Source organism: Lactuca saligna, chromosome 2 (assembly GCF_052625555.1).
Source record: "Lactuca saligna cultivar CGN05327 chromosome 2, ASM5262555v1, whole genome shotgun sequence".
In the NCBI taxonomy this organism is placed as follows: Eukaryota; Viridiplantae; Streptophyta; class Magnoliopsida; order Asterales; family Asteraceae; genus Lactuca; species Lactuca saligna.
In genome coordinates this window covers 166,564,373-166,580,886 of record NC_136418.1, presented here as the reverse complement: position 1 = coordinate 166,580,886, position 16,514 = coordinate 166,564,373, and the positions used below count along the sequence as shown (strand labels likewise).

The 16,514-nt window shown below is 37.6% G+C and overlaps 1 long non-coding RNA gene and 1 pseudogene across 1 annotated transcript; both read right to left on the bottom strand.

Moving 5' to 3' along the window:
- Positions 1 to 1,319: 1,319 nt before the first annotated feature.
- LOC145032631 (uncharacterized) lies at positions 1,320 to 11,891 on the bottom strand. The gene is made up of 3 exons (XR_013677177.1): positions 11,634 to 11,891; positions 11,228 to 11,456; positions 1,320 to 1,449 (listed from the first exon to the last, which is right to left on the bottom strand). It is a non-coding gene; the product is annotated as an uncharacterized LOC145032631 (long non-coding RNA).
- A 293-nt stretch (positions 11,892 to 12,184) lies between these two features.
- On the bottom strand, positions 12,185 to 13,140 carry LOC145032627 (ethylene-responsive transcription factor 1B pseudogene; annotated as a pseudogene).
- Between the last annotated feature and the right edge of the window lie 3,374 nt (positions 13,141 to 16,514).

Below are 16,514 nucleotides of genomic sequence, written 5' to 3'. Positions count from 1 at the left end.
TGATCCCCACTCGGATGCGCCTAGCCTATCATGCATAATCCTCAATGCATGAGGAAAAACCATTAGGCTCTACCTAGCCTAGTAGTACCCGTATAAACAACTTGTAACATCCCATACTTTATAATAAGTTTGAATTTTTTAAGAAAACATAAATCGTTCATTTAATTTATTATATTCAAAACAAATGAAATACCAAACCCCAAGATGAATTCACTTTCCAAACATTATTAGTTAATTCTAAAACTTATGAAAACATAATCAATTCCAAAAGCCTGCCTCGAGCTAGTGAGTAAAATCATGCCCAACCATCTTGTGTACATGAAATACTTTTTTAAGGGAAAAGGGGTGAGCATAAAGCTTAGTGAATTCCACACATACACGGTGTCATATCATATAATCCTTACCCTATACACAGACACAAAGGATATTAAACATATAACCACACATGCATGTCAAAGGACGAATCAGTAATAGACATACTCCTATTAGGACACATTGGCTAGGCCCGATCCCCCTTGCTAAAAACATCGAGCCCTTGGAACACATTGGCTAATCCCGATCCCTTATAACCGAACCCATTCAGACATATTGGCCATGCCCGATCCCCCTTGCTTAGTTCATCGAGCCTTTGGAACACATTGGCTTCACCTGATCCCCATTTGCATACGCCGAGCCTATCATGCATAATCCTCAATACGTGAGAAAAAACCACTAGAATCTACCCAGCCTAGTACTACCCGCATAAACTGTACACACATAGCACACATGAGCTAACGTACTTAAGAGAATATCACACAACACGGTGTATCGAGGAACTCACCTCCAAATGCAACGCAACCTCCCAAGCAACCTGATACCCACTCACACTTGTTTTCCCTTCCCACTTCCTAATAATAACAATCGGAGTTTAAGTTTAGTTACTAAATTGCCTTACTTTAGCAAATATACTAAAATTTCAAATTTCTACATATAAATCAGGGTCTGTTTGGGACCTGTTTTTCCCACCTTAACCTCCATATCTTTCAAAATTGTATTACATGTTGATAAATTAGGTTCTTAGCTTTATAAGTAGTATTCTCACACCTTTATAGGAATTTTCTATGATTTATGGTGAATTTTACAAAATTGCCTCGCATAACAGTTCATTCCGGATCAGTATGGGTAAATTATCATTTTACCATAGCTAGATGCATTTTTGGGTATCAGTAAAAACTAATGAAGTGTAGAGAACTCACAAAAGAAACGTTTTGCACTGATTTTGTGTAACACCGTAAATTTCAAACAATTTTTTTTTCCGATTTTCTTATGAAACATAATTCGATTAATATTCATCAGCAACCATATTAATTATCCAATATAAGTTAATACAAATCCCAAGATCATAATGTAAAAACTCCGAGTGTGTGTGTACGGATCAAGCCGGCGCCTTCCCGCGGTCGTCACTAGTACCTGAAATACAACATCAAACACTGTAAGCACAAGGCTTAGTGAGTTCCCCAAAATACCACACATAACACACATTAGCCACTCGAGGCTATAACTCTGTGGGTCCGTGCACCCAAACTCTGTGAACCCTCAGGTTCTAGCTCTGATAAACATGCACTACATAAATCACATAGAAATAATGCAGTACAACACATAACATACATAGCATACAAACATTCTATCACATAACTCTGGTTACCTACTCAAGGCAATATAGTATAGTGAGAAGACTCACCTCGCTTATCTCAGTATCTTACGAATCCTGGCAATCCCTCGTGCTCGATCCTCCGAGCTCTAATCCTCCTATAACATTATGTTTCTAATTAACACTTTATATCTCTAAGGTTGACTATCCATAAGAAGTCAATCACAGGTCAACTCTGGTCAACGGTCAACGGTCAACTCTGACCGGACTCGGCGAGTACCATACCGACTCGGCGAGTCTAGACGTTTTCACCAACCCTTTGAAATCCCCTTACTACACGTCGAGTATTCCCCCTTTACTCGACGAGTTTCTCCCGAATGAATCGTGGGGCCACCCCGACTCAACTCGCCGAGTCTCAAGGACAACTCGGCGAGTCCAAGCTTGACTCAGTCCACTCGTCATCCCTCTCCAACTTACCTTGACTCACTGAGTCTACCCATGACTCGATTGGACCACTCGCTGAGCAGTCCCAAGGCAATCTTCAAGCTACTCGTCGAGTCGGATGAACAGACTCGGCGAGTCCATGCCATGCAACCACTCCAACTCGCTTCTAAGATCAGATCTGCTTCCAAAAACTATAGATCTGGCCTCCCTCGACTGATTCATCACGTAAAGCTCCTATCTTGGAGCTCATAACACCCCCTATAGCTCAATAATGGAGTTTTTGACCTAAGGCATGAGGATTCCAGTCCAAAGCCTCCATTGATTCCCAAAAAGCTTGGGTAAAGGGACACTCTGGACCTCTATGGATCCAGATCCAGAGTTTTAACACAAGAAGGGGGCTATTTGGCATCAACTCATTCCATAAATGTCCAAAAGAAACCCTAGGTCTCCCTATACTCCACAAACCAGAAAATGGATCGAATTCATACCTCTAGATCGATGCTCTAAGCTTCAAATCCACTGAATAGCAACCTCTTTTGCTTCCTCTTGCTTAGATTCTTCTCCTTCTTTGCTAGATCACACACACAAGGTCAATAAGGCTTCCTTTCTCTCTCAAAACGTTCCAGCTCTCAAGGGTCTCTCTCTAAGGGTTGGGTGAGCACAAATGACGGCCATAAGGCCCTTAAATAAGTCTCAAACCCGAGAAATTAGGGTTTCATTACACAGCGCAGACTCGCCGAGTCCATATCCTGGACTCGCCGAGTCCCTACTTGATGGATCCAATCCGCGTACGATATACTGGACTCGCCGAGTCCCTACTTGATGGATCCATATCCTGGACTCACCGAGTCCATATCCTGCATCCAATCCGCGTCCCTACTCGGCGAGTCCTGAGCTCCAACTCGCCGAGTCCCTCCCACAAAACAACAAAATAATAAAAAAAACAAGATACCTGATAAAATCCGGCTGTTACATTTTGACAAAAAAAGGTTTTTCCATGACTGAAATATGATCTTTCAAAAATCTGGATAGATTAGGGTATTTCCAGAAATTCACAACTTTAGCTTTTTAGGGTTAATTAGCCTCTTAACCCATTAAGATCTAACCAAAACAACTTATAACCTGGGAATTAAATTCTTAAAAGTAACTACATAGTGTTGAACTATAAATACCACTTGGTATTGCAATTCACCACCCAAGTATGTTGTCTACATATGAAATCCCAAAGTGCAGTGCTATAGGAAAACATCACTAGGGTTAGGCTTTTCTCATGCAATCATATAACATGAACCACCAAGCACTACCCACTGGTACCACAATAGGGTGGCAGGTGGTCCTCGATGGCAGCCATGGCAGTAGGAGATGATGGTGATTTGAAGATAGTGATCGAATAAAAGGAAGAGGATAAAGAGAGATAAGAAACCATTACTTTGGAACCGCAAACTACAAACCAACCACCTCTAGATCGACCTATGCTCCTCTTAATGAATACACTCCCTTGATCATAGCTTCACCTATCATACCTTCCCCTTCGTTGTTCTTTTTTGAACTCGTACCCACCAAAACTTACACACAAACCTTAGACACGATACAAGGAGCTTTCTAGGGCTATTAGGTGTATCCAACATTAAAGAGTTAGACTAAGGCCTAGCAAATGAACCGATTGTAGCCTTAAACATGTCCAAAATATGGGATTGAAATAGAAATTATAGAATTAGTGTAACACTCATAAAATTCAAGCCAATTTAAAACTTTTCAAAACATTTAAAACTAATAGTTATTACAGGTTTGTTTTCAAAATAGTTTATATCAAAGTTTTCCCAGAAACATAAACAAAACATGAGGAGCTGTATGATCACGCCTTTGCCTTGCCACGATCCCCTGATGAGCCTGAAATAATAACTCGAAAACTGTAAGCCCGAAAGCTTAGTGAGCTACCCCCAAAATACCAAAGCCATACAAATATAACCATATCATATAACAAATATAGAATAGCATGCATAATGAGCCTTCAGCCTGGCTGAACCTCCTTGCAGGGCCTACAGCCTATCTGGAACTCTCCCGAGCCTTCGGCATGACTGGGTTGCCTTACAAGGCCTACAACTTATCCAGACCGCTCACCGGGTATGTTGGCCTACAGCACAAAGCAGGACCACCTCAACCCAACATCCAATCAAACAAACATGTGCACATAAATATCATATGCTAGCTCATATCATATAATAATCAAATCAACCTAACAGATCACTAATCATAGCAACATCCCAAAGACTGGAATAGAGACCTAACCGGTCACTAAAATAACATCATTCTATAATCAGGACACTGACCTAGCCAGGTCACTAACATAAGCATAACATCATCCTAACTACCAGGATGTAAACGAATAACAAATCATGCCATAATCTGGATAAAAGCATAAAGGGTCGGACTTGGTGCCTTGGACCCTTTTGATATAGTGAGGATAACTCACATTATAACTCCTTGATTCTCGAATACCAATTTATGGTTATAAGTTCTCATGAATTCAAGATCTACTCGGCGAGTTGGTTGCCTGACTCGTTGAGTAGCAACGAGTTTGGGCCACGTGTTTAAGTGACCAACTCATCGAGTCGGGCCACATGTTTAAGGGATCATTAGCCTCCCTTAGTTCCTTTGCAGCCTCTTGAGAGTCCAGAAACCCTAATTCGTGTGTCTAATCCATATTAGTGTAAATTGCAAGATTGGAAAGAAGACCTTAATGCAAGGAACTTAAAGATAAACAAGTTGGAGGCAAGAACGTTTGTGGGTCTGAAGTCTATCTCAACTAGATTCATTTGAGATATCAATTCATGATCTTGGCCTCATTTCCTTTCTAGATCTCTTTGGATGAAGTTAGGGCTTCTTGGCTTGGTTATGAAGCTATTCTTGGGTATGAGCTCAGATGTGAAGTTGTAACTTCAGATCGGTACTCTCTTTGATTTGTAAGTCCATAAAGCTATCAACATTAGCAAGCATGAACCCTCCTTAAGTGTAAAACCTGATTTCAAGCTTGGTTTTGGCATTTTGAGTCATTAGAGCCTAGCATGCACGTAAAGTTTGCAACTTTACGTGATAAGCATGCCTTGGGATGTTGGATCTGTAGTATGGAGCCTTAGCATGGCTTAAAAAGAATCTGTATGGATGAAGGACTGAAGGGACTCGACGACTCGCATGGTAGACTCGGTGAGTTGCATGGTAGACTCGGTGAGTCACATGAAGATGGTCATGAACTCGACGAGTTGGATGAACAACTTGGCTAATCCGATGAAGATTGTCTTGGGCTCGGTGAATGGCATGGTGACTCGGCGAGTTGGCAAGTAATGCAAGGAACTTGGAGAGTAGCTGAGGGTACTCGATGAGTTGAGGTCAATATGGACTGTTGACCTTGATAGTTGACTTTGACTTTGACCAAGGGTTGACCGTTTCGACTGTTGAGGATAATTGGTAAGCGGGTATTTATGATTTGGATCTGATGATTATAGGTGTTGGAGTTTGGGTCAGTGTTTCGGGAGCGTGATTTTGTGGTTCAGTTCGACATTGCAAGGTGAGTTATCCTAACTATATCAATAGGGTGTAAGGCACCATGGTCGGCCCTTTTCTCATATTGTTTACTTGTATTTGTTTGATATGCTTATTGATCTGTTAGATCGGCGTTCTGGTAAATTATGACGGTATTATGTTAGTGACCTAGTTTAGGTCGGTATCCTGGTATATAGGATGATGCTATGTTAGTGACCGGTTAGGTCGGTATCCTGGTTAGAATTGTCGTTATGCTTGTGATCTGTTAGATCGGTTTGACTGTTATACATATACATGCTAGTATATATGATATCTATGTGCACATGATTGTACTAGGTAGGATGATGCGATGTTAGTGACTGGTTAGGTCTGTACCCCGGTTATTGAGATGTTGCTATGATTAGTAATCTGTTAGATCGGTTTAACTGTTATATTATATGAGCTAGAATATGATACTTATGTGCACATGCCTGTTTGGTTGGGGGTTAGGTTGAGGCGGTCCCGCTTTGTGTTGTAGGCCAACATACCCGGTTTGCGGTCCGGATAGGCTGTAGGCCCTGCGAGGCGGTCCAGTCATGCCGAAGGCTCTGGAGCGGTCCAGTCAGGCTGAAGGCTCATTATGCATGTTGTTTTGTATTTGTCAAGATGGTATGATTATGATTATTGTTATATGAGGTCGGTATTATGGGGGTAACTCACTAAGCTTTCGGGCTTACAGTTTCAGTTTATTGTTTCAGGTTTAGCGGATGGTCGCGGGTAGGCGAAGGCGTGAACGTACACTTCCTTGATTGACGATTATGATTTCTGGGAACTTTGATGTATAATCTATTTTGATAACAAATTGTAATAATTGAACGGTTTCAAATGATTTAAAAAGTTTTAAATTGGCTGGAATTTTATGGGTGTTACACACATGGCACTGCTAAAGTCCCGCGGATGAAACTCTAGTTGCTGGTTGATAGATTCTCGAACTGCCAACATCAAACAACACCCAATTCATAATTGGGTTCAAAGCCCAAGGTCCAACTCACACTCTAAAGGCCCAAAAGTCAAGTATAGGATAAAGCCCAACATATGGCCCAATTTTCCAAATTGGGCCCAAAACTTTACATTGTCATAATTAAAGGCCCAACTACTTAGTCCAATCCAAAAATTTGGCATTTCCAATGGCCCAATACCATATAATCATCAAGGCCCAAACTATGGCCCATCTACGGCCTAATTTTCCAAATTGGGCCCAAACCATCATATGGGCCTTACCCTAAAGCGCATTAAATTATTCTAGTCTATTTGCTTGTTCTTGGATGATTCATTAATAACCCTAATAACCAAAACCCAATAGATAGGCCCAACTCAAGGGCTATTAAAAATTAGGGTTTCTTACATGAAATGATGATTGAGGTTAAGTGTTTCTACTTAACCCATTAAGGACTTAATCCATCAAGTCCAATATTGCTTTAGGTCGATTTCAAATTATTATTAATTAATATATTAAGTTTAGTGAATGATTCAAGTACGGGTTCCGATCAAATTCCCAAAATTAGGGTTCCACATAAAATGACAACTAGGGTTAAGTGTTTCTCACTTAACCCATTAAGGACTTAATTCATTAAGTCCATCACTCTTCTAAATAATTCATATGATGTGATTGGGCTTTACACACAACTCCCATTCCAGTGGCCCAAAAGTGGGTCCCGATAAGTCCAAGGCCCATAAATCTAACATTAGGGTTTTCTAAACCCTAATTAGGGTTTCCAACCCCATCTTAGCACAATAGGCCCAGTGGCTAAGTCTTATGTTCAGTTAAGGTTCATTAGGATTATTAGGGTTTCACTAGGCCCATTAGGGTTTTAGTCCTTTTGTCCAAACATCTCAACGAATCAAACACAACAAGCACACCACCACCCAACACGGCAGTTGGCGGTAGGAGGCGGCAGCCACCACCTCACGGTGGTGGTTATGGTTTCTTTTCACTATTCTAATTTCTAATTACAGTTTACAAGGCATAATCCAAAAATAAACATACACTAAGCTAAGCTAAACACACACACACACAGCCACCTGGTAGTGGCCGACGTTGGTAGATGGTGGCAACCACCACCTCACGGTGGTGGTGGCCATTTCTTAGCTTTCCGACCAAACAGTACATACACCCACACTAAGGCTTGAGAAACGGTCCCTACCACCCACCTGGTGGCTGACAGCGACGACAACGACAACACAAATGGCGGCACACCAGTGGATTACGGTGACAGCCACCATGGTCGGCTTCCATGGTGGTTCTTCACGGCTCCTACTCGACAGAGGCCCAAACCTACGAACACAACAACCCCTCGAGGTGGCAAACGATGACCGAAGCGACATACTTGAGCCATACAAAATCAACGGTCGCGACTGAGAAATAACACCGGGAGAACAGTGACGAGGATGAGCGGAGGCCGCCGTGGACCGAAGCAGCGTTAATTGCCGGCTAGCGGCGCCTTCGTCTTCAACTGATGGAGCGTAACGGCGGCAGCGGACACACCTGGAGCCGATTGTCGACTTGTTCTAGCCGAAAGCTAGGGAATGTGACGCGTTAGCGGATTGGAAATGAGCTAGGCGGTGGTGTCCGGTGGTTAACGACCTCAACAGAGGTGGTGGTGCGGCGCCGGAGGACGAAGAGGCGAGAGAGGCGGCTGGAAGAGGAGGGAAGGTGGCAGCTGCTTATCATTTAGGGTTAGGGTTGGGACGGGGGTAACGGGTTTAAATACCCCGATCCCCTTAACTAGTTTCCATAATAACAAGTCTAGTCCCCCCCCCCCCTCCCTCATTTCTTTCAAAATAAATCCCTATTTTACCTTTTTAACCCCAGCACTCTAAAGTCCTTACAAATTGGATCCGAAATTTACCATTTAACCCTTGCCTACCAAAATTTATCGAAATTAAGTCCTAATAATTACCATGCAGCCCCTCCCTCCACAAAACATTTTCAACTTATGTCCAGAATTTACTATTTAGCCATTCCTTCCATAAATCCTTTCATATTAGATCCAAATGAGACTACCCCCCCCCCCCCCCCCCCCAATTGTCTTCTAAAAATCTTTACAAAATAAGTCTCAAAATTACACTTTAACCCCCGAAACTCTAAATTATGTCATTTGGCCTCCCGAAAGCAACACTCTAGTAATTATTATTCGATTTTCGGCTATAATAATATTACTTCTCGGGCTACCGGGTTTATTATTTTAATGATTCTTCTTAAAACGGAATGTTACAGTTAGTCCCTAGTTTAATCCATAAAAACAAAACAACCCCCCTTAAACCAAATCATATACATCCATAAGTTCCTGAATTCATAGTTTCGATCCTTCCTTTAAAAAATGGTTACAAAACCACTAAAAGTTCATTTCTTAATTATTACTTATTACCAATCTTAAATGTTTTAACCATTAATTGTTATTAAACTTATTTATTTATTTATTTGTATTTATACCAATAGCCCTTTATGCAGTTAACAAGAAAAGAAAAATAAAAATATCGGAAATTGAGATGTTACACTAAAACTAAGAAACTTTTATTAATAAACCACACGAGTGTGACCTCTAATATTATCAGTAGGGATAATGACTTGAAAGGGTAACGAACTTTCGACTTTTATCACATTTAGTCACTAAACTTTTTTTGGTTATCTATTTGCCATTGAACTATTGAAACTATTCACATTTTACCCTTATGACCGGCTGTTTCCGGTCATAACGGCAAAATGTGAACAGTTTCAATAGTTCAATGACAAATAGATAACGAAAAAAAGTTTAGTGACTAAATATGAACAAAATCGAAAGTTCGTTTCCTTCTAAAAAGTTTAATGAATAAATGTGAATAAACCTCCTCTTGTATTATGTTTTAGAAAATTATTTATTTTTGTTAAATTGTAACAACATTTGTTGATGAAGAAATCTATGAAATAAAAAAAACAGAAAACAAAAACAAAACAAAAACAAAACCCTGAAAATATATTTAAAAAAAACAAAAAACCAAAACCGAAATAAAAAACCAATGGTTTGACATTTTCCAAAATAAAAAATCAAAATTTCCAATCTGATTTTGGTTTTACAAAAAAATGAATCATCCTCACTGATATGAATTATGACCATTGGTTTGACATGCGAAATTTGTGACATCCCATGAATATGTAGTTACAATATCGTCTGAACTCGTAATTCATAGTAAGGGGTTAGAGTATCGTCACATGAATACGTAGTTACAACATCGCTTGAACTCGTAATTCATCACATACAGGTTATGGGCCTACTGGTGTTTCCACTGGGTTGTCTAGAATAGTCCGTGGTCGCCATCTATACTCTGGTAGATGACTACATCGCCACATTGCTGGTTAAGGTTATGGTATCTCCTTTCATCCTACATCACATATTCATCATCTTCTATTTACCTAATTATCACCACCTTTCTATCATCACCTGTCTCCCATCATTTTATTTCATCACACACCAACTATTTCATCTATCCATGTTTCATCCGCAACATATTTGTAGATATAAAATAAATATACCGTTTAAATCTTCTAAAACATGTATAAAATCGTTCATCCAGCATAGACAACAAGTATTCAAATAATATGCACACATAGCACGTAATTTATATAAAATACTTCATATCTATGTGTAAGATGAAAGTAACTATATATATATCATAAATGCTTCCTAACTTTGAACCCCAAGGTTTACTCTACTAAAGCTTCATATTCTCGAATCTCTGAACCTAGAAGGGTCCAGATCTATCACACCAAAAAGCTCAAGATATCTCTTCCTCTCACTCTACACATTCAAGCTCGCTAGGGTTCTCACTTATGGGAAAGGTAGTCGCAATTGAAGGTCATAAGTGCCTTTAAATATGGCTCGAGCCCAAAGATTTAGGGTTTCTGCCAACAGCGTGGACTCCTCGAGTCGCCTCACCGACTCGTCGAGTCCATTCATTAATCTGAGTCATCAGTCGCGACCTTACTCGACGAGTTGAGGCGTCAACTCATCGAGTCTCTCTTCTTAACTCAAAAGAAAAATACTTAAATGATGATACCTGGAAATCCGAATGTTACATTTTATTTTTTTATTTCATACATTTCTTCATCAACAAATGTTGCTACAATTAAACAAAAATAAATAATTTTGCTAAAACATAATACAATAGGAAGTTTGTTCACATTTAGTCATTGAACTTTTTAAAGGGAAACGAACTTTCAATTTTGTTCACATTTAGTCACTAAACTTTTTTTCATTATCTATTTGCCACTAAACTATTGAAACTGTTCATATTTTACCCTTATGACCGGTAACGGCCGGTCATAAGGGTAAAATGTGAACAGTTTCAATAGTTCAATGACAAATAGATAACGAAAAAAAGTTTAGTGACTAAATGTGACAAAAATCGAAAGTTCGTTACCCTTTCAAGTCATTATCCCTTATCAGTATTATATATACTTTATTTATAAATAAAAAAGTTACTTTTTGTTTTAGATATACAAAATTAAAATATAATTCATAAACAAATAAGATTTGTGGAAAGACCTAGAGCAACCGATCAATACTTCTACATGTCTAAGTGGGAAAAAAATCCAACCTTAGAGATCAAGTTTGCCAATCGATCGACCTGATCACCCTTGTTAGTTCTGACACGTTGGATGAAAACAATGAAAGCTTTAGGGTTTTTGATCCCTTCCTGAACCTGGCCTGAACCGTTTCCATGATTTCATGAGCTTTCATTAACTACCTCCCGCGGTGTTAATTGCGTGGGACCTAATTAGGTCGATACCAAATCATCTCATAATGGCATCGCCTTTATTGAGCACCTGCAGCAAGATATATGATAAAGAGATCAAACTGCATGGTGAAAGAGAAAGTTATGTATCGGTGATATTGGCGGCAGTCGGCGGAGCGTTAATGTATTGGTGTAGAGATTATTGATGGATGAAGTTCAGAAAAAAGAGGAAGAAGAAACTTCAACATAAACAATTAATTCAGGTCACCTTTCAAGCTGTTGCTCTGATCACCAATATGATTAGCGTGTCTCTGCTACAGCAACCGACACTTTGTAATCTATAATGTTGGAGAAGGTGATTACAGCTAGGTTGAAGGACTAATGGAGAGGGTGATGATAGTTGAAGGAATAATGGAGGTGGCTTATATTAACTTAATTAATACAGGTTGCTGATCGAATCGTACATCACATATGAACGCTTTGATCAAGCTAAGCATAAGTTTATAAAAGACTTTTTGGGTTTAGGTTTAATTTCAGATCAATATTGGTTTATACTTGAAATTAGATTTTGGTTTAAATTTCAATTTTATTTGCGTCTGATGTTGACATTTCTAATAGAAAAAATAATTATTGATTAGTATAAAATAAAATAATGACAAGTCAGAGTCACAGAAAGATAATTTTATCAATATAATAAGATAATATCTCAACATTCCACTTGACAACTTTATAAACCACCTGTATTTCAAATTATAGAATGATATAAAGTATAAAACGTAAAAGGCGAAAGAAAGAGTTTTTAAATCTATAGAATACAAATAAAAATAAAAATACTCAATATAATATTTATAGTTAAAAATATATAAATATTCCCATATATTTAGGATCCGACTCTGTAATTTTTACAAGTTCTGGTTCTGTCATCTTCCTCCTACAAAATTTACATCACACCCCTTAGCCATCACTACTTCATGATCTTTTTCCAATGATCGAAGTATGTGTTTATGGTGTGGGAGAGAGAAAAAGTTTAATCAGACCAATTTGCATGCTTTTTATTTTTACCAACTGAAACTACGACGTACGGCTACCTCACTCAGATAAACCTAATAACTCTTCAAGGTATTCCCTACCCAAGTCCTCCAAAACCACGACGTTTTCAACCTTTTCCTTCTTCTTCTTCATCATCGTCGATTTCCTCTTCATGGTGTGTGTTTTCTTTAGTGCCAATACCGGCGAACTACCTTCCTCGTATTTGTACCCCATCTTTCTTAAAGATTCATAAACCAATTCTTCCGAGAAATTAAGGACCGCTGCAGAACCACGGAGGGCAAACGCCGCTTGGTCGTACGCCAGAGCCGCCTCCTCCGCCGTGTCAAATGTCCCCAGCCATACCCTAACCCCGTTTCGTGTGGAGTCACGTATCTCAGCCGCGTACTTCCCCCATGGTCGCCTCCTCACGCCTCTGTAACTACACTCCTTCTCCGGATCGAGACACTCTTCCACTTGAATGTGGTTTGTTGGATCATGTGGAGGTTCAGCGTCGGCGAGAACTCCGAAGAGAAGCATCTCTTGGGAGTCATTTTCGTTGAAGGGAAGATCAAGATAGTGATGATACTGATCATGTGTGGTTTGATAATTACATTGGGAACTGGAGGAAGAGTACTCAGGCGAGCTGGATGAGATTTCCGGGGAGAAGTCCGGCGAGGAATGGTTGTAAAAGAAAGGATTCATGTTGGATATATGACAATAAAAGAGAGGTTATTGTTTTATTAGTATTTTTGGAAATTGATTTATTTGATAATTGTGTGGGTGTATACTATATATAGAAATTACCTTACATGAACGGGTCGGGTCTTGACATCATGGGTCCATGAATGGATTAATGCATTTTGTTTGGACATGGCGGCTGGTCAGAAGACTTTTTGCTGACCTCACCTTGCGCAAGGTTTTTGTTGGGACATTAAAACAAAAAAAATATATGATTGGAACAAGTTTGACCAAGTCAATCAACGAAACAAATTCGTAATGCATCTCTGAAAGCATAAAAAGTTTATTAATGAATTTAGAGGATTTATATATGATATAATTACTGAACCATTCATGAATATATGACACATCGACAATTAACTAAAACGAAATCCGAAAACTAGATAACTTATCAAATCCTAAACTAAAACTAAAATGAGCCCCAAATGCAGACAAACTTTATTAATTAAAGCAAGTTCAATTGTATACAGGCCACCGCCATTTTTGACACAACAAAGAAAATGAAACCACGAAAACAGTACAACCTGCCAATGTTGGAACTAACTACTACATCTTATCTGACTAAAACATGTTAAAAAAGTAAGAACATATGAAACTTTGAATTGATCTTGTTGATCAAAGACAAAACATTGAATTCGAAACACTACACAAAATACGAACACAAAAATAGTACTTATGAAACTTATCCTCCTTTGTTTTCTTACGAAGGTTAAAGCTTGTGTAATTGAGTATTTTCCTTATGCTCCTTGTCTTGGTTTAATTTAGCCATCCACTAGGATATTGAATGATATCGGAAAAACTTTGCAAGAAATTTATTGCATTGATCTTGTTGCAATTAAGGATAAATAGATATACACAATTGTGGACCCATCATCTAATGCCATCGAAAAAATCAATCAGCTTTTACTGTTTACGCATACGTTTTTGAATTTATAGGTAAGGTAGAAATGCCTGATCTTAACTTCTTGCTGTGCGGCACAACGATGAATTTTTCAATTTATAAACTCTAGCTACCGCTAGCTAGGTACGTATGATGGCTTAAGTAAATTACATGCTCCTGGTATTCATTCCAAATTACTTCATTTGCAGTGCTTGCATGTGTTTCCCAGGTTGTAGTTCTTGATTTGGGGATTGCATTGCATAGAAAATCCATGGAATTCACATAAGGTTTATGGCTATGCTCGTTAGCGAGTTTTTAGAAACTATCGGCATTAAAAATTTTAAGAAAAAACTCAAATTAAGGAGAAATCTTTGTTCCTCGTTACAAGTTTAAAGTTTTTATTTCTAAACAAAAACTTATCTTCCAAAATTAATTTAAATAACTTAAGCTTTTATGTTTTATGTAATTTTATACATTTTTAAAACTTATAAATACTTTAAAAAAATATTTTTACACAAATAAAACTACAATTTTAAGTTGATTCTCCCAAATTTTATACAAATTTTAGTTGATTCTCCCAAACAAAAACATTTGGGAATCCTTCCATATTTAAATAGCATTTGGTGGATAAAACATAAATAGAGTGAACATGACAATATTTTTTATAAAAACATTTGGTATGGATGTAACATAAACACAAAAGGTTATTGACTAAGGGAGGACGGAATCGTTTATCTCCTCCCGCTTAAGCCGTTGGACCCAAGGTGAACAGAATCGAACTCTCCCAAACCGAATTCCTTCCAACCCGTCTTCCCCAAATTTCTTCTTTGGTTTCAACCTCCAGTGGGTTCCTCAAACCGAAACACCATTCTCTTTCTAACTTACTCTCCTCCCGCTTATCCCTCTTCTCCTCCAACCCACTACGACTCCTCCCCCTAAGAGGATCTTTAATTCTAACTTGTATTATGACTCAAAATTATTGTCACCTCATTATTCTATTTATTTTACTATGTAATCGAGGAGCTCGATTATACAAATAAACATTTTCAATTCTAATTTACCTATGTAATTGATGTTTCATAAATGGACTTTATTTGTAGGTTTTGTAAATCGATCATGTTGATTTATCTTATTGTTTTGTTTTATTTTTTAAAGACTAAAATATAAAAGATCTGAATTTGTTTTTATCTTTTTAATGTTATTGAATGATTGAATGTTTTAATGGTATCTATTTAATGTTCTTCAAAATATAGTGCATTTGAATATTCGAATCAAATTCTTGTTCATCTGGATTTGAATGTTTAAATTGATTCTAGTTCTTCAAAAACACTACTAAAAAATAGGGGGTTTTCCTACAGAATATAGTTATGGAAAATTTCCGTAGCTACCGAATCGCTGTAGATCAGCTACATAATAAGACGCCCTAATATAGTAACAGTAGCTATGGAATAAATACAGATGCTGATCCGTAACTATTTTGTAGCTACTTAGCTACGGAATAGCTACGGAATAGCAACAGATTCTAATCTGTAGTAATTTCGTAGCTACTTAGTTACGGAATAGCAACGAATACTAATTCATAGCTAATCTGTAGGTAATTAGCTACGGGATAACGACGGAACAAAAATTGCTACAGAATAACTATGAAATACCAATGGATTTATAATTTCCCTTATTATTGTTATTACTCCCATTATTATTATTTTTCATTATTTGACTCTTACTTTTTTTTTATTATCTTTCTTACATATTTAAGATAGACACAATTAAAATCATACTAATAATACTATTAATAATAATATTTATAAACATCATAATAATATATAATAATTGGATCATTTTTCTTATATATTTATGTATTTATGTATATGCATGTACATATATGTGGGTGCGTATGTAAATGTATGAGTGTATGTGTGTGTATTTGAATATGTATGTGTATGTTTATGTGTATGTGTATGTGTATGCATGTGTGTGTATTTGAATGTGTATGTAAGCACATATGTGTATGTGTGTGTATTTAAATGTGTATGTGTATGTATATGTTTATGTTTATCTATGTGTGTATGTGTCTACATGTATGAATATCAAAAATCATAAATATTAATAAGTACTATAATATTAAACCATTAAACAAATAAGAGATCCCGAAAAATCGAAAAAAAAAATCTGTAGCTAATTAGCTACGTATTAGCTACGATTTTTTTTTATATTTGATTTTTCGGGCACCCAACGTAGTTTTTTTTCGATTCGCTTTTTTCACACATATATTATATATGATTATAAATATTTTCATCAACTTATAGCTATTAATGTCGTTCATAAAGTTGTGTACACATACGTGATTCATTATTAGTTTAATGGTTTAACACTATAATGCTTATTAATACATTCACATACAAATAATCACAAACACATATACATACACATATACCACAACTCATTCATTTATATAAATATACATATACAAACATAAACACATCACAAGTTGGTGAAAATTAT